A 12,993-nucleotide genomic window follows, 5' to 3' on the forward strand; every position below is an offset into this window, starting at 1 on the left:
TCATTTAATTCAGTTCTAATCTTTGTTACTTCCTTCTTTCTACTTCCTTTGTAGTTTGTTGTTCTTTTCCTAATTCCTCCAGGCGTGCAGTTATGTCTTTGATTTTAGCTCTTCTTTTTTGATGTATGCATTTATGGCTATGAATTTCCCTCTCAGTATATCTTTTACTGCCTCACATAGGTTTTGATATGTTGTGTTGTCATTTTCATTCGTTTCAAGGTAGTTACTGATTTCTTTTGAAATTTCCTCCTTGACCCACTGTTTATCTAAGAGTGTGCTGTTTAACTTCCATATCTTGGTGCCTAATCTAGTTCTCTAGTGCTTACTGATTTCCAGCTTCATTCCATTATGGTCAGAGAAGTTATTTTGTATAATTTCAATCTTTCTGAGTTCATTGAGAATTTTTCTGTGGTCTATCTTGGAGAATGATCTATGTGCACCTGAGAAGAATGTATATCCCACTGTATTTGGGTGTAGTGTTCTGTATATGTATATTAGGTCCAGATCCTCTAATGTATTATTTAAAGTCTTTGTTTCTTTATTGGTTCTCTGTTGAGGTGTTCTGTCTAATGGTGCTAATAGTGTATTAAAGTCCTCTACTGTAACTGTAAAGGCATCTATTTCTCCACTTAGTTTTTCCAGTGTTTGCCTCATATATTTTGAAGCACTCTGGTTAGGTGCGTAAGTGTTTATGATTATTCTTTCATTTTGAAAAATTACCCCTTTTACTAATATATAGTGTCCATCTTTGTTTCTTATAATAGTTTTGCATTTAACATCTATTTTGTCTGATACTAGTATAGCTACTCCTGCCTGATTGTTTTCCAGCCATTCACTTTCAGTCTCCTTGAATCCTTGGGTCTGTGGTGGGTTTCTTGTAGACAGCATATAGATGGGTCATATTTCCTTATCTATTCTGCCAATCTGTGCCTCTTGACTGGTGAGTTTAACCCGTTAACTTTCTGTGCTATTACTCTCAAGGTATTACTTACATTAGCCATATTTTCCTTGGGCTTATGTGTCATATTTTATTTTTATTTCTCTTTTTATCTTTTTCATTGTTCTTACACTCTTCTCCAACTCTCTTTCCTATGTTTTCATTTCAACCTGCAGCACTCCCTTTACTATTTCTTGAAGTGCAGGTTTCTAATTGGCATACTCTCTTAATTTCTGTTTATCTGTGAATATTTTGAACACTCCATCATTTTTGACTACCAGCTTTGCTGGATAGAGAATTCTTGGCTGGAAGTTCTCTCTTTTAGTACCTTAACTATATCATACCACTGCTTTCTTGCCTTCATGGTTTCAGATGAGAAATCAGCACTTCCAATCTTATTGAGTTTCCTTTTTATGTGATGATTCTCTTTTTTCTTGATGCCTTCAGTATTTTCTCTTTGTCTTGAGCATTGAGTAGTTTGTGAAGTACATGTTTTGGAGTAGGCCTGTTGGGATTTATACTGTTTGGGGTGCACTGCACTTCCTGGACAAGTACATTGATTTCCCTCTATATGGTAGGGAAGTTTTCAGCCATTATTTCCTGCCACATTGTTTCTGTCTCCTTTTCTTCCCTTCTCCCTCTGGGATACCTATAATGCATATGTTTATGTATTTTGTGTTGTCATTCAAATCTCTAAGTCCCTGCTGAATTTTTAAAGTCTTTTTATGTATCTGTTCTACTATCTGTTTGATTTCAGATGTACTGTCTTCCACGTCGCTAATCCTTTCCTCTGCCTGTTCAAATCTGCTGTTATGTGCTTCCAGTGTACTTTTGATTTCTTGGATTGTGCCATTCACCATCATATCCATTATCTTTTTATGTATGTTTACCATTTCTTCAGTCTGTTTTCCCAGTGTCTTCTTAAAATCCTTAATCTACTCCTTCACTTCATTAAGTTGTTCCATGATATTTGTTTGGACAGCCATGATTAGTTGTTTGATGTTCTGCATCTCTTCCTGGTTTTTAGTTTGTTCATTGTACTTGGTCATGTCTTCCTGTTTCTTGGTATGACTTGTATTTTTTTTTTTTTTTTGCTGCTGTCTTGTCACCCTTTTATATTAATGGGTTTATTTAGTTGATTAGCTTCTCTCTCTACTCCATGGTTTTATTTAGCTGCTGTTTGTGTGTGTGTTAATTTTTGTTTTTGACCCTTTGTTCTTCTTTTTCTATTTCCTTACTCTTCTCAATGTTCACTTGAAGGAAAAACATTCAGACCAGAGATTAGTAAAGAGGTAAAAAAAGAAAAAGGATAATAGTAATAATAATAGTAAAAGTTAGAAGAGGAACCATATGAGACCCAGGAAAATGAATATTTAACTCATGTAAGCAGTGTAGAGTAATAGGAATAAAGGAGTGGAGTAGCTGTAATGAAATGAGAACCCAAGTTGAGAAAAGTATGTAGAATGAATTAAAAGGCTAGAATCATGAGGAGAGAGGGAAAGAGAAAAGAAAGGACAAAGAGAAAAAAAATTAATAAAGAAAAAAAAACAGAATAGATGAAATAGAAATAAAAACCAGAAAAATTGAGGACTAAACAAAGAGGTGGAATGTAAGAACAACAACAGAGAGCGGAATATAGAACAATGAAGGAAGGAAAGAGATAGCACTAGCAGATAAAATTGTTACACACAGAAAAGGGGAACCAAGCAAGAGGAAACACAGCAAATGAGAAACAAGCCAACAGCACCTAATGAAAAAAGTGGGGGAGGGGAGTAAAGAAAGACAGGAAAACAAAACAAAACAAACCCACAACAAAAAAAAACAAACCCACAAGCAAGCAGTCAAACAAAAACTAAGGAAGAACATCCTCCCCTCTTAGGCTTCTTCAGCTGCCAGTGTTCTTCAGTCCATTACCCTGCATCCTGCCCTCTGTAGTTTTTGAGTGGGTTTTAGTGAGTTAACTAAACTTTTTTTTAAAAAAGTAATCTTTTTTTTTTTTTTTTAAATAAGAGGCCCAGGAGAAACTAATACAAAATTGATGTCTATGCTTTCCTTGTCCTAAAGTGTCAGCTGGATGTTTGCTATCCCAATGGATCACTACTCTAAAAGGGGCTAGGGACCTTCAAACTAGGGACCTCATATATTCAAGGTGGAAACTCCTTCACTGAGCTAAACCTCCTTGTTAGGTCAGTTAGCTCTTCAGAAAGCTATCCATTCATTTTCCCTTTGGCAGGTTTGACTCTGCAATTGGATAGATTCCTGCTGATTAGGAGTCTGTCCCTACCCCCTTTCTATTCTTATTGTTTTTTCTCCCAGGGAGCAAGTGCCATAGCCTGTGTGAGGGGATCTCCTCTCATCTCTCCTAGTCAGGTTGAGTTCCCTTTGAACTTCAAATGGGACCCTGGTGACTGAACTCACCACAGAAAAATGACTCTCAAGCCTCTTCCAGACCACCCTCTCTTCCCAGGGGACCCTAAATAGGCTCTTTGAAGCTTATTAAATACTTCCTACTGCACTCCTCCCTTAGGGGAGTTGAAATTTTGATAGTTTTCAGCACAGGACTCATCAATTGCCTGACTATGCCATTTCGCAGGCCAAATTTCTCATCCCAAGGTGGTTAGGTAAATCAGCCTGCCTCCGCAGATTTATCTCTCCTTTCTTCTTGGTGCCACCATGAGCCAGCTGGTATGTTCCTCAAAGGTCAAAAATGGGGTCCAGGCAACCAATCTTACAGAAAGGAAACTCCTCTCCACCCTTCACCAGAACCCTCTCAGTCTTGGAGAACTCCTCCTCCCACTGGGTGGTCAGTGGGAGTAGGGGCTTGCCATGGCTTTTTGCCTTGAGGTGTGAGGCTTTGCTGTCCCACAGTTTCCATCCTCAAGGGCAGGAAGCTCATGGTTTTACCTTGAGCAATTAATCTCTTCATCAAGATCTCTCCAGAATGATGCCCTGAAGCCTCCTGCTCTGTGGGTTCCCAAAATAGTTCACTTGGGTGGGATCTTGCCCCCATTCAGCTTTTTTTTTTGTGTGTGAGAGAGATGGTAAGTGCACACTTAAACTGATGCCACCTTGTCATCTTTCCCCCAATATCCTTTTGAGCCTTTTTTCCTTCCTTTTTAGATGCCATCCAAGACCATATATTGTATTTAATTGTCAATGTTGCTGTAGTTTCTCTGTCTCTTATTTTAGGAACATATATACAACATAATTTTTCCCATGTCAACCACTGCCAAGCCTACCAGTCAGTAGTATTAATGACATTTACAATGTTGCAGTTGCCTCATCAACTTCTACTCCTAAACGTTCCTATTTCCTCAAACAGAAACCCTACACCCATTATGCATTAATTCCCCACTCTCCCTATGAGCTTGCATTTCTATGATATTTTCTTTGCAGTTACCATGGGACTTAAATTTTACATCCTAAATCCATGGCTATCTCATATGCTTTGATACCAACTTAATTTCAATAGTGTGCACACACAAGTTCCTAAACTCTCTGTCCCCCATGAGTCCCAAACCACTGATTTGTCATTACCATTTATGCATTTGCCTTTTAGATCCTATAGGAAGTAAAAAATGGAGTTACAAACTAAAAAAGTAAAAATTGGAGTTAGAAAAAAAAAATAATTTTAGTGTTTATGTTTACCCATGTTGATACCCTTACTGGAAATCTCTATTTCTTCATTTGACTTCAGTCTATTGCCCTTTCCTTTCAATCTGCAGAACTCTCTTTAACATATCTTCTAGAGCTGGTCTAGTGGTGACAAACTCCCATCAGCTTTTGTTTATCTGTGAATAGGTTTTAATCTTAACATTGCTCTCACTTTTGAAAGACAGTTTTTATGGATATAGAATTATTGGTTGGAAATATTTTGCTTTCAGCACTTTAAAAATGTCATCACACTGCCTTCTTGCCTCTATGGTTTCTGATGAGAAGTAGGCACTTCGTATTATTTAAAACTTATGTTATTTTTAAAGAAGCTTTAGATTCCATAAATGATGCATCAAAATATAGGGGAATACAATATACCTGACACTTTCACTCTCCCACACTTTTCCCCATTAACAGTATCTTTCATTAGTGTGGTACATTTGCTACAATTGATGAACACATATTGAAGCATTGCTACTAACTATGGTCAATAGTTGACATTATAGTTTACACTTTGTCCTGCACATTTGTATAGGTTTTGGCAAGATGTATAATGCCTTGTATCCATCATTGAAATGTCATGCAGGATAATTCCAGTGTCCCCAAAATGCCCCATATTATACCTATTCTTCCTTCTCCCTTCCCTCAGAACCTCTGGTGACCACTGTCTTCATATCAATGTTATAAGTTCTTCCATTACTAGAGTAATAATATGTCCACTTTAGTCCATAGTTGCATTCCCCTTTATGCTTGTTCATTCCACAATCTTGAGGATTTGGGAATGATGATGCCCACTCTATTTCTGATTGACAGGGGACTTAGATCCCATGGGGCAGAAGGATAGCATTGTCTTGCTTGCAGTTGTAGATACTCTGTTTTTTGGAAGGGGCATTGTCCATCATGATCATTTTTTTAGTTGCCCTGGGTGAGTCTGATGAACTGGAGAGTAGGTGTTGTAACACTGCTGAGATTCAGAGCTCAAATGGCATATGAACAGACTGATGATTTAAGTCTCTGGTACATATATTTAACAAGTACTAATTATAGATTCAAATAAAAGGGGCAGAAGAATCATGTATAGGGAAATTATAAATGAGTAACTCTGTCACATTGGGGAACATATATTCCAAAGTAAGTCCCACTGATATGGTGCCAAATTCCTGATATTGTCTGCTCTGCATATAATATTTAGATGTCACTAGAGTCCTCAGGAGCAGCCCTGCTTGAGGCACTATTTACTGTGGCAGTCAATGAGATCCTCCTGAGACATGCATAAGTGTAACATCTGGAATGACCTTCCAAATCACTTTGAAATCTCTTGGCCATGAAAATTCATTGGTATGTAATATTGCCCCCTCATTTAGTATTATTGAGGTTACCTTTTATGTGAAGTGTTGTTTCTCTCTTCCAACTTTCAGAATTCTCTCTTTATCTTTGGCATACAACAGTTTGGTCATATTTCATGTGGGTCTATTTGGGTTTATCCAGTCTGGAGAACACTGAGTGTCTTGGATGTATATTCATGTCTTTCTTTAAATTTGGAAAAATTTCAGCCATTATTTCTTTGAATATTCTCTCTTCTCATGTCCTTTTTCTCTTTTTGGGACTCCCAAAATTCATATATTTATATGCCTATGATATCCCACAGGTTCCTCAAGCTCTAATTATTTTTCTTCATTTCTTTTCCTCAGACTGGGTGATTTCAATAGTCTTATCTTAAGGTTCACTGATTCTCTCTTCTGCCAGTTCCAATATGCTGTTGAGACCCTTTAGGGAATTTTAAATTTCTGTTACTGTGGCCATCAGCTCTGCTTGGTACCTTTTCAGTTTCCATGTCTCTATATTTTCTCTCTCTCTTTTTTTAAAGATTTATTTATTTAATTTTTAAATTTATTTCTCTCCCTTTCCCCTCCCCCCACCCCAACTGTCTGTTCTCTGTGTCCATTTTGCTGCATGTTCTTCTTTTGTCTGCTTTTGTTGTTGTCAGCAGCATGGGAATCTTTTGTCTCTCTTTTTTTGTTGTGTCATCTTGCTGTGTCAGCTCTCCATGTGTGCAGCGCCATTCCAGGGAAGGCTGAAATTTCTTTCATGCTGGGCGGCTCTCCTTACAGGGCGCACTCCTTGCGCCTGGGGCTCCCCTATGTGGGAGCACCCCTGCGTGGAATGGCACTCCTTACGTGCATCAGCCCTGCGCATGGGCCAGCTCCACATGGGTCAAGGAGGCCCGGGGTTTGGATCAAAGACCTCCAACGTGGTAGACGGATGCCCTAACTACTGGGCCAAGTCCGCTTCCCTCTATATTCTCTTTATTTTCATCTTTCATTTAAAAAATTTTCCTTTATTTCTTTCTCCATGTTTTTCTTTAGCTCTGTGAGCATATATAGGGTTAAAAATATTTTGTTCCAGGTCAGATTCTTCTCATTGAGGTTTCCAATGTTTTAAAAGTCTTCTTTGCCTAGGACAATGTTTCCTGCTTCTTTGTAGGTTTTGTAATTTATTTTGTTGAAACTTGGGAAATTTGATATTTTAATGTGTTATGATTAGCATCTGAGGCATCTGTTCCTTAAGCTTGTATCTAGTTAGTGATATGGCAGAGCTTTCCTTGAGTGCTGGGAGCTAACAACAAAAGAAAAAGAGGCGGCGGACTTTGCCCAGTGGTTAGGGCATCCGTCTACCACATGGGAGGTCTGCGGTTCAAACCCCAGACCTCCTCGACCCGTGTGGAGCTGGCACATGCGCAGTGCTGATGTGCGCAAGGAGTGCCCTGCCACGCAGGGGTGTCCCCCGCGTAGGGGAGCCCCACGCGCAAGGAGTGCGCCTGTGAGGAGAGCTGCCCAGCACGAAAGAGAGTGCAGCCTGCCCAGGAATGGCAACGCCCACACTTCCCCTGCTGCTGGCGACAACAGAAACAGACAAAGAAACAAGATGCAGCAAAATAGACACAGAGAACAGACAACCAGGGGAGGGGGGCGGAATTAAATAAATCTTTAAAAAAAAAAAAAGAACAAGAAAAAGGAAAAAACAGAAGGGAAAAAAAGCCATCACTCCAAGTCTTTGCAGATTGACCTGTGTAGTACTCTCCTTCAGGTTTATACATACACTGAGTTGGAGAAGAGCTCCAGGCTTGCAGCATAGGGGCTAATCCTTTCTGTGCATATTTTTGTTTGGGTATGCATGTGTAGCTCTAGGAATTTCCATGTTTGCATGGATACAAATGTCCCCTCTTCTCTAGGAAACAGTTTTCTCACCATTTGGGGTACTACAGTATATGTCCCACAGCCAGCAATCTCTTGCCCTTAGGAGTCATCTCTTGACTGCTCTCCCAAAGTTTCTGTAGAACTCTATAAGCTGCCTTCTACATGCAGGGCAAATTCTGGAACAGTGAGCCTGTGACGAGTATCCTCATCAGTCTCTCAGGTTGCCACCAACCTGATGACAAGCATGTATGATTGTGTCAGTCATACATGCTTCTATGTATGTGCACAAGGGTTACTCTGCTCCCTCCAGAACCAGAATTAGGGACCCACTTTGACAGTGCAGGCTGGCTCCATACCAAGCTGATGAGGGGATGCAGGAGGGGTCAGCCAAATCATCACAAGAATCTACCACTTTTAAGTAGCTTTTTCCTGGATTTAGTACTTGCCCTGTTTCTGCAAATCTTTTTCTGGATCTTTGAGAAAGATGTCTGTGCCCGTTCTTGCTGGTTGTCCAAAGTTTCTGTGGGGCTGATGGATCCCTGAAGCTTCTCACTTCACTGTCTTGATTGGGATAACAATATTATCAATAATCACATTCTGGATAACAGCGTAATTTCCCAAAAGAGGTACTCTTTATGAATAGGTAATTCATGTTGACTATGTATGAAAATTTGAATTCCTCCATTCATACCCAGCTTAAGATGTGAGATAATCAACCAATGAAGTGATCAGCATACAGAGGTGAGTTGGATAGTTTTTCTTACCTAAATATTTCCAACAAAGGAGTTGTGCTTAATATGGCACCTTTATGCAGAGCTTCCAGCCGCCTTGTCGGTGCCCTGGTGCGGGGTAGCGAGACGACAGGCGGGGCGGCCCAGTTGGCAGGAACGGAGAAGGAAGCGAGCGCGCGGGGAACACGGGAGGCGCCGTCCTGGGAGTGGCAAGGGCCAGGTTCCATATTGATGCGTCAGCGGACGGAGGGACCGCCTTCTTTGGGGGCTATCCGGAGCTAACTTTGCGGGCGTAGAGAACCCCCCACATCCCTGGGGTGGTGAGTGACAGGTGCCTTGGTCTTCGGGGTGGCAAGACATTTGTGTTGAAGTGAGACCTGAGCTGTCACCTGGAGGAGTCGGACTCATATTTGCCGGGCTGCTTTGACGGCCATTTTGAGAAGGGTTTATTTGTTTTGGACCTTCCAGTCACCGTACTGGAAGAATGTGTCCCGTCCCCTGTCCCTCCTCCCGGCCTTGGCTGTAAGATTTGTCCAGTATAGTCATCCAGTACAGGCTTTGTGATATATAAGGGTTCCATAGAGGTGCTCTTGGGGTGGGCGGTGGGCCAGGCGACCTTCCTGGAAAGAGGCACGGTAAGACCGGGTTGGTCCTCGCGCCCCCAGAGAAGGAAAGGGGCGCCTCTTGGCCCCAGGAGACCTGTACTGTTTGCCGCCTTGCTTGGGTGTACAGCGCTTTAGGAAAGAACTGTAGACTTGATTCCTTGACTGGCCGCCCCCTTCCACGGGGGCAGTCCCCACCGAAAGTCTAGCCCTTCTGAGGGGCGTTGGACGCTATCCGGCGTCGCCCCATCTGCAGTTACATTAGAGAGAGGGAAGAAGGTTTTTCTCTGCGTTAACCCTGCCTGGGGAGGGGACTGCCTGGTTTGGTCATGGCTGGGCTAGCGTGCGTCAGAGAAGACATGCGGCCCAGTGGGTGGCCCTGAATGCCAGGCAGCTGTGCCATTGTTGGGAATGTGTTTTAAGGACTATTAAGAGTGGGTAGAGATGAAGAGGCTGCTCTCTCCGCCCTGCATCAAACCTTTGGTGAATGACAACAGCTAGTGTGTCTAAACTCCCAGGCTCTTGTTTGGACAGGCTGGGACTCATCCTTGACCCTGAGGCAGTTTGCCTCACCAACTTCTAGTTTCTTCTGATTTAAGATGGGGAGGGTAACAGTTTGTAAAGCCTCACTAAGTGCTAGTGCTCAATAAATGTTTCCCTGAGTTACAGAAAAAAAAAAAAAAAGCCACCTTTAGTGGTATCAGCAAGCAGTATCACTCTTCTAGGTGTATATTTAAGTAGAATGTATGTCATGAGAACCGAGTAAAAGTCTCCAGGAAGCTACATGGTAACAAAAGTGACAGAAAACTTATTTTTAGAAAAAATACCTACCAAAAGTTTGATACTAAAACAAGCTGTTAAGACTTTATATTAGGATTACTTTGGAAATTTTTGTCTTCCATGATAAACAATAGCAGCTTCTTTGTCAATCTGAGTACAATTCTTTTTTACATGGGGCATTATTTATGAGCAGTAAGCACTGGTATCTCTGCGACAGCTGATATTTTGTGGCTAAGCTCAGTTCCAACATCATTATGTGAAATGCCAGTGGTAAAAAACAGAAATTTGTGTTCATGCAAGTATGCTAGCCCAGAATTTGAAGTCAATGACTGCTTGACAGTTTGGAAGTCATCCTCAGACAGAACCCTGCCAAGGGAAGTCTTTCTTCTTAGGTGATGGTGAAGATGACATGGCAATAGCTGCCTTTTGTGAAAGGAAAATATGGTAGAAATAAAGGAGCATCAGGAAGCCTAAAAACTATTGTTTTGTTTTGAGAGAGGAGTTCAAGTTGCATAGTTATGATTTTATGTATCTCTTGCTTTCACAAGGAGCTTTTTGAAATATTGTATGGCTGCTTCGAAATGGACCCTTTTTAAACCTCTCAATCATCTCATTACTGGTCAGAGACATGATGTGGAAAAAGGGGCAAATAATTTATACTCAGAAAATAAGAGTTCAAATCTTGACTTCTTCATAGGTTGTGTGATATTGGGGACTATAATTAACCCCCCTGACCCTCAGTGTCCTTATCTGTTAACTGGGAATCATGATGAGGCTAACCTCACAAGTAATATATGAGATAATATTTGTGAAAAGTTATATCACAATCGGAACATAATAGATAATTATTAGTAGTTATTATTGACTATATCACTGGAAGATCTGGAGCCCTAGAAAACAAGGTCTCTGAAAAACAATAGAATCTTTAAGGGATAAGGAGAATGTTTAAGTGGAGATTCTTAACTAGGAATGCTCCTCACAGAATGAGAAATATTTATAGGTTTTCTTTATGCTCTACATAGTCATTTGTTGATCACCTTGGGCATGGTCAGCCTTTGCAAGTATCCTGGGGAGAACAACCCAGAATTGGTGCTTTGAGCATGTGTGCTACTTAAGGACCTCAGTCTAGGTCACTGCTCATCTCCCTACCATCTTACCATCATTATTTGTTGATAGTTTAACCTGTGTGATATGCTGGATACATACAATTGATGTCCCAGTTCTGCTTCAATATATATATATTTTTTTTTAGAAAATTAAATGAATTGAAGCAAAGGATAGAGATGGGATGACACTAGTTCCCTTTTTATATGTTTGGAATTCCTTCTAGAATGGGGAATTTGTTATCAGTTTCTATACTTGGGCTACTACAGTAGTATGCACACTGTGACATTAATTTCTAGTATTGTAAAATCATTCTCAAGAGAGTTTTGGAAATACCTCTTCCCTCTGGAGGAGCCATACTATGTGATCACACTCCCAATTTTCACCAGGTGAACAGTATGGGCTTTGTAATCTTGGCTGGAGAGCTCCATATCTTTGATATACAGGGGCCTGTGTAAAAATTGTGACAGTTATCTTTACTGAGTATGGTTTTACCACTACTGGAGTGGTTTCAACTTAGGTCATGGACATTTCCGAGTATGTTACAAATCCAGCTTTATACTGACATTCTGCTTGGCTATATTTAAGCCCCCTTCCTGCCAGGTGAAGTGAATGGCTATGAAAATTCATTATTTTGATGACTGTAAGGAGTATACCTCTGTGAAGGTGATCTTTCTTTCCTGTCTTAAATTTCCTTGAATATACAAGCAGAGTATTGGTATGGTTAGTGTTGTTTGAACAGAAATTGCTGTTTCTTCATTTAACTACAGATACTTTGCTCACCCTGCTAAAAAAAGTTTATTGCTTGACTTTTTTTTACATTTAAAAAATTTATTTATTTTTATTTTTCTTCTTTATTTTCTTTTAAATGTTACATTATAAAAATATGAGGTCCCCATATACCCCCCACTCCCCCTACCCCACTCCTCCCACTTCAACAACCTCTTCCATCATTGTGGCACATTCATTGCACCTGGTGAATACACTTTGGAGCACTGCTGCACCACATGGACAGTGGTCTACGTTGTACTCTACACTCTCCCCCATTCCACCCAGTGGGCCATGGCAGGGCACACAATGTCTTATTGCTTGACTTTCATAGGCAATATTTTTGTTAGGTCCTTCCCCTCTAATTTCTATGAGGTGTAATGATTGTGCAGGTGTTTTATTGGGTCATTATAAATGTCAACTTGGGTTAACCAAGTGGCCCTGACTGATGAGCTCCATGTACAAGATATTCTCTAGCATGCTAAGAAAGCCCTGTTGTTTTACAAAATTACTCTGAGCAACCCAACCCTAAATTTACTGCACCGAGGAACAGGATACAAAACAATTAAATCTACTATGATTCAGTACATATATCAAAGTACTAATAAGTAATAAACATCAGTATGAGTCAATAGTACGAGGGTGGTTTCCATTATGTCTCATATTTACTGACTCATTTTTTGGATAACTGTCAGAAAAGTATATGAGTCCTTTGATCATCATTAGATAGTATATAGATATCTGAGCTCCTAATGGGACTAGACAATGCTACAGTAAGGCCATAAATGATGTAAAAATTAGAATAAATCATAAAGAATTAGAACGTTAAATGGAAATCTAGATGAACGCTGCCTTATAAAAAGCTGCTTTTTATCCTCCCCATCAAACTCCTCATTCATAGTTAACAGAAGGAGAATGACCTTTAAGAATATCATAAAGAAATGACAGATTATTACCAAGGAAATTAGTCCTGATGGAAAACATATGCTTTCTTGTTTTTGCACTTTGGGACGGTTCTGTGCTCTCAGGGTTGCACGTACTATTTGAAGCAGAAGGAACTTGTTCTAAAGTTTGTAAAAGTCAGATTTAGTCATGCCCAGGGTTGGGGAGTTGAGTGCTCTCATCTTTGGATGAGCCTCACTTCTTTGGAATATGTGAAAGAACAAAAGGAGTTTTGCCAAGATTGATTTTCCTTTCAGACTTTCCTTTTACTACATTCC

The sequence above is a fragment of the Dasypus novemcinctus genome, chromosome 4, assembly GCF_030445035.2.
Source record: "Dasypus novemcinctus isolate mDasNov1 chromosome 4, mDasNov1.1.hap2, whole genome shotgun sequence".
Taxonomy (NCBI): Eukaryota; Metazoa; Chordata; class Mammalia; order Cingulata; family Dasypodidae; genus Dasypus; species Dasypus novemcinctus.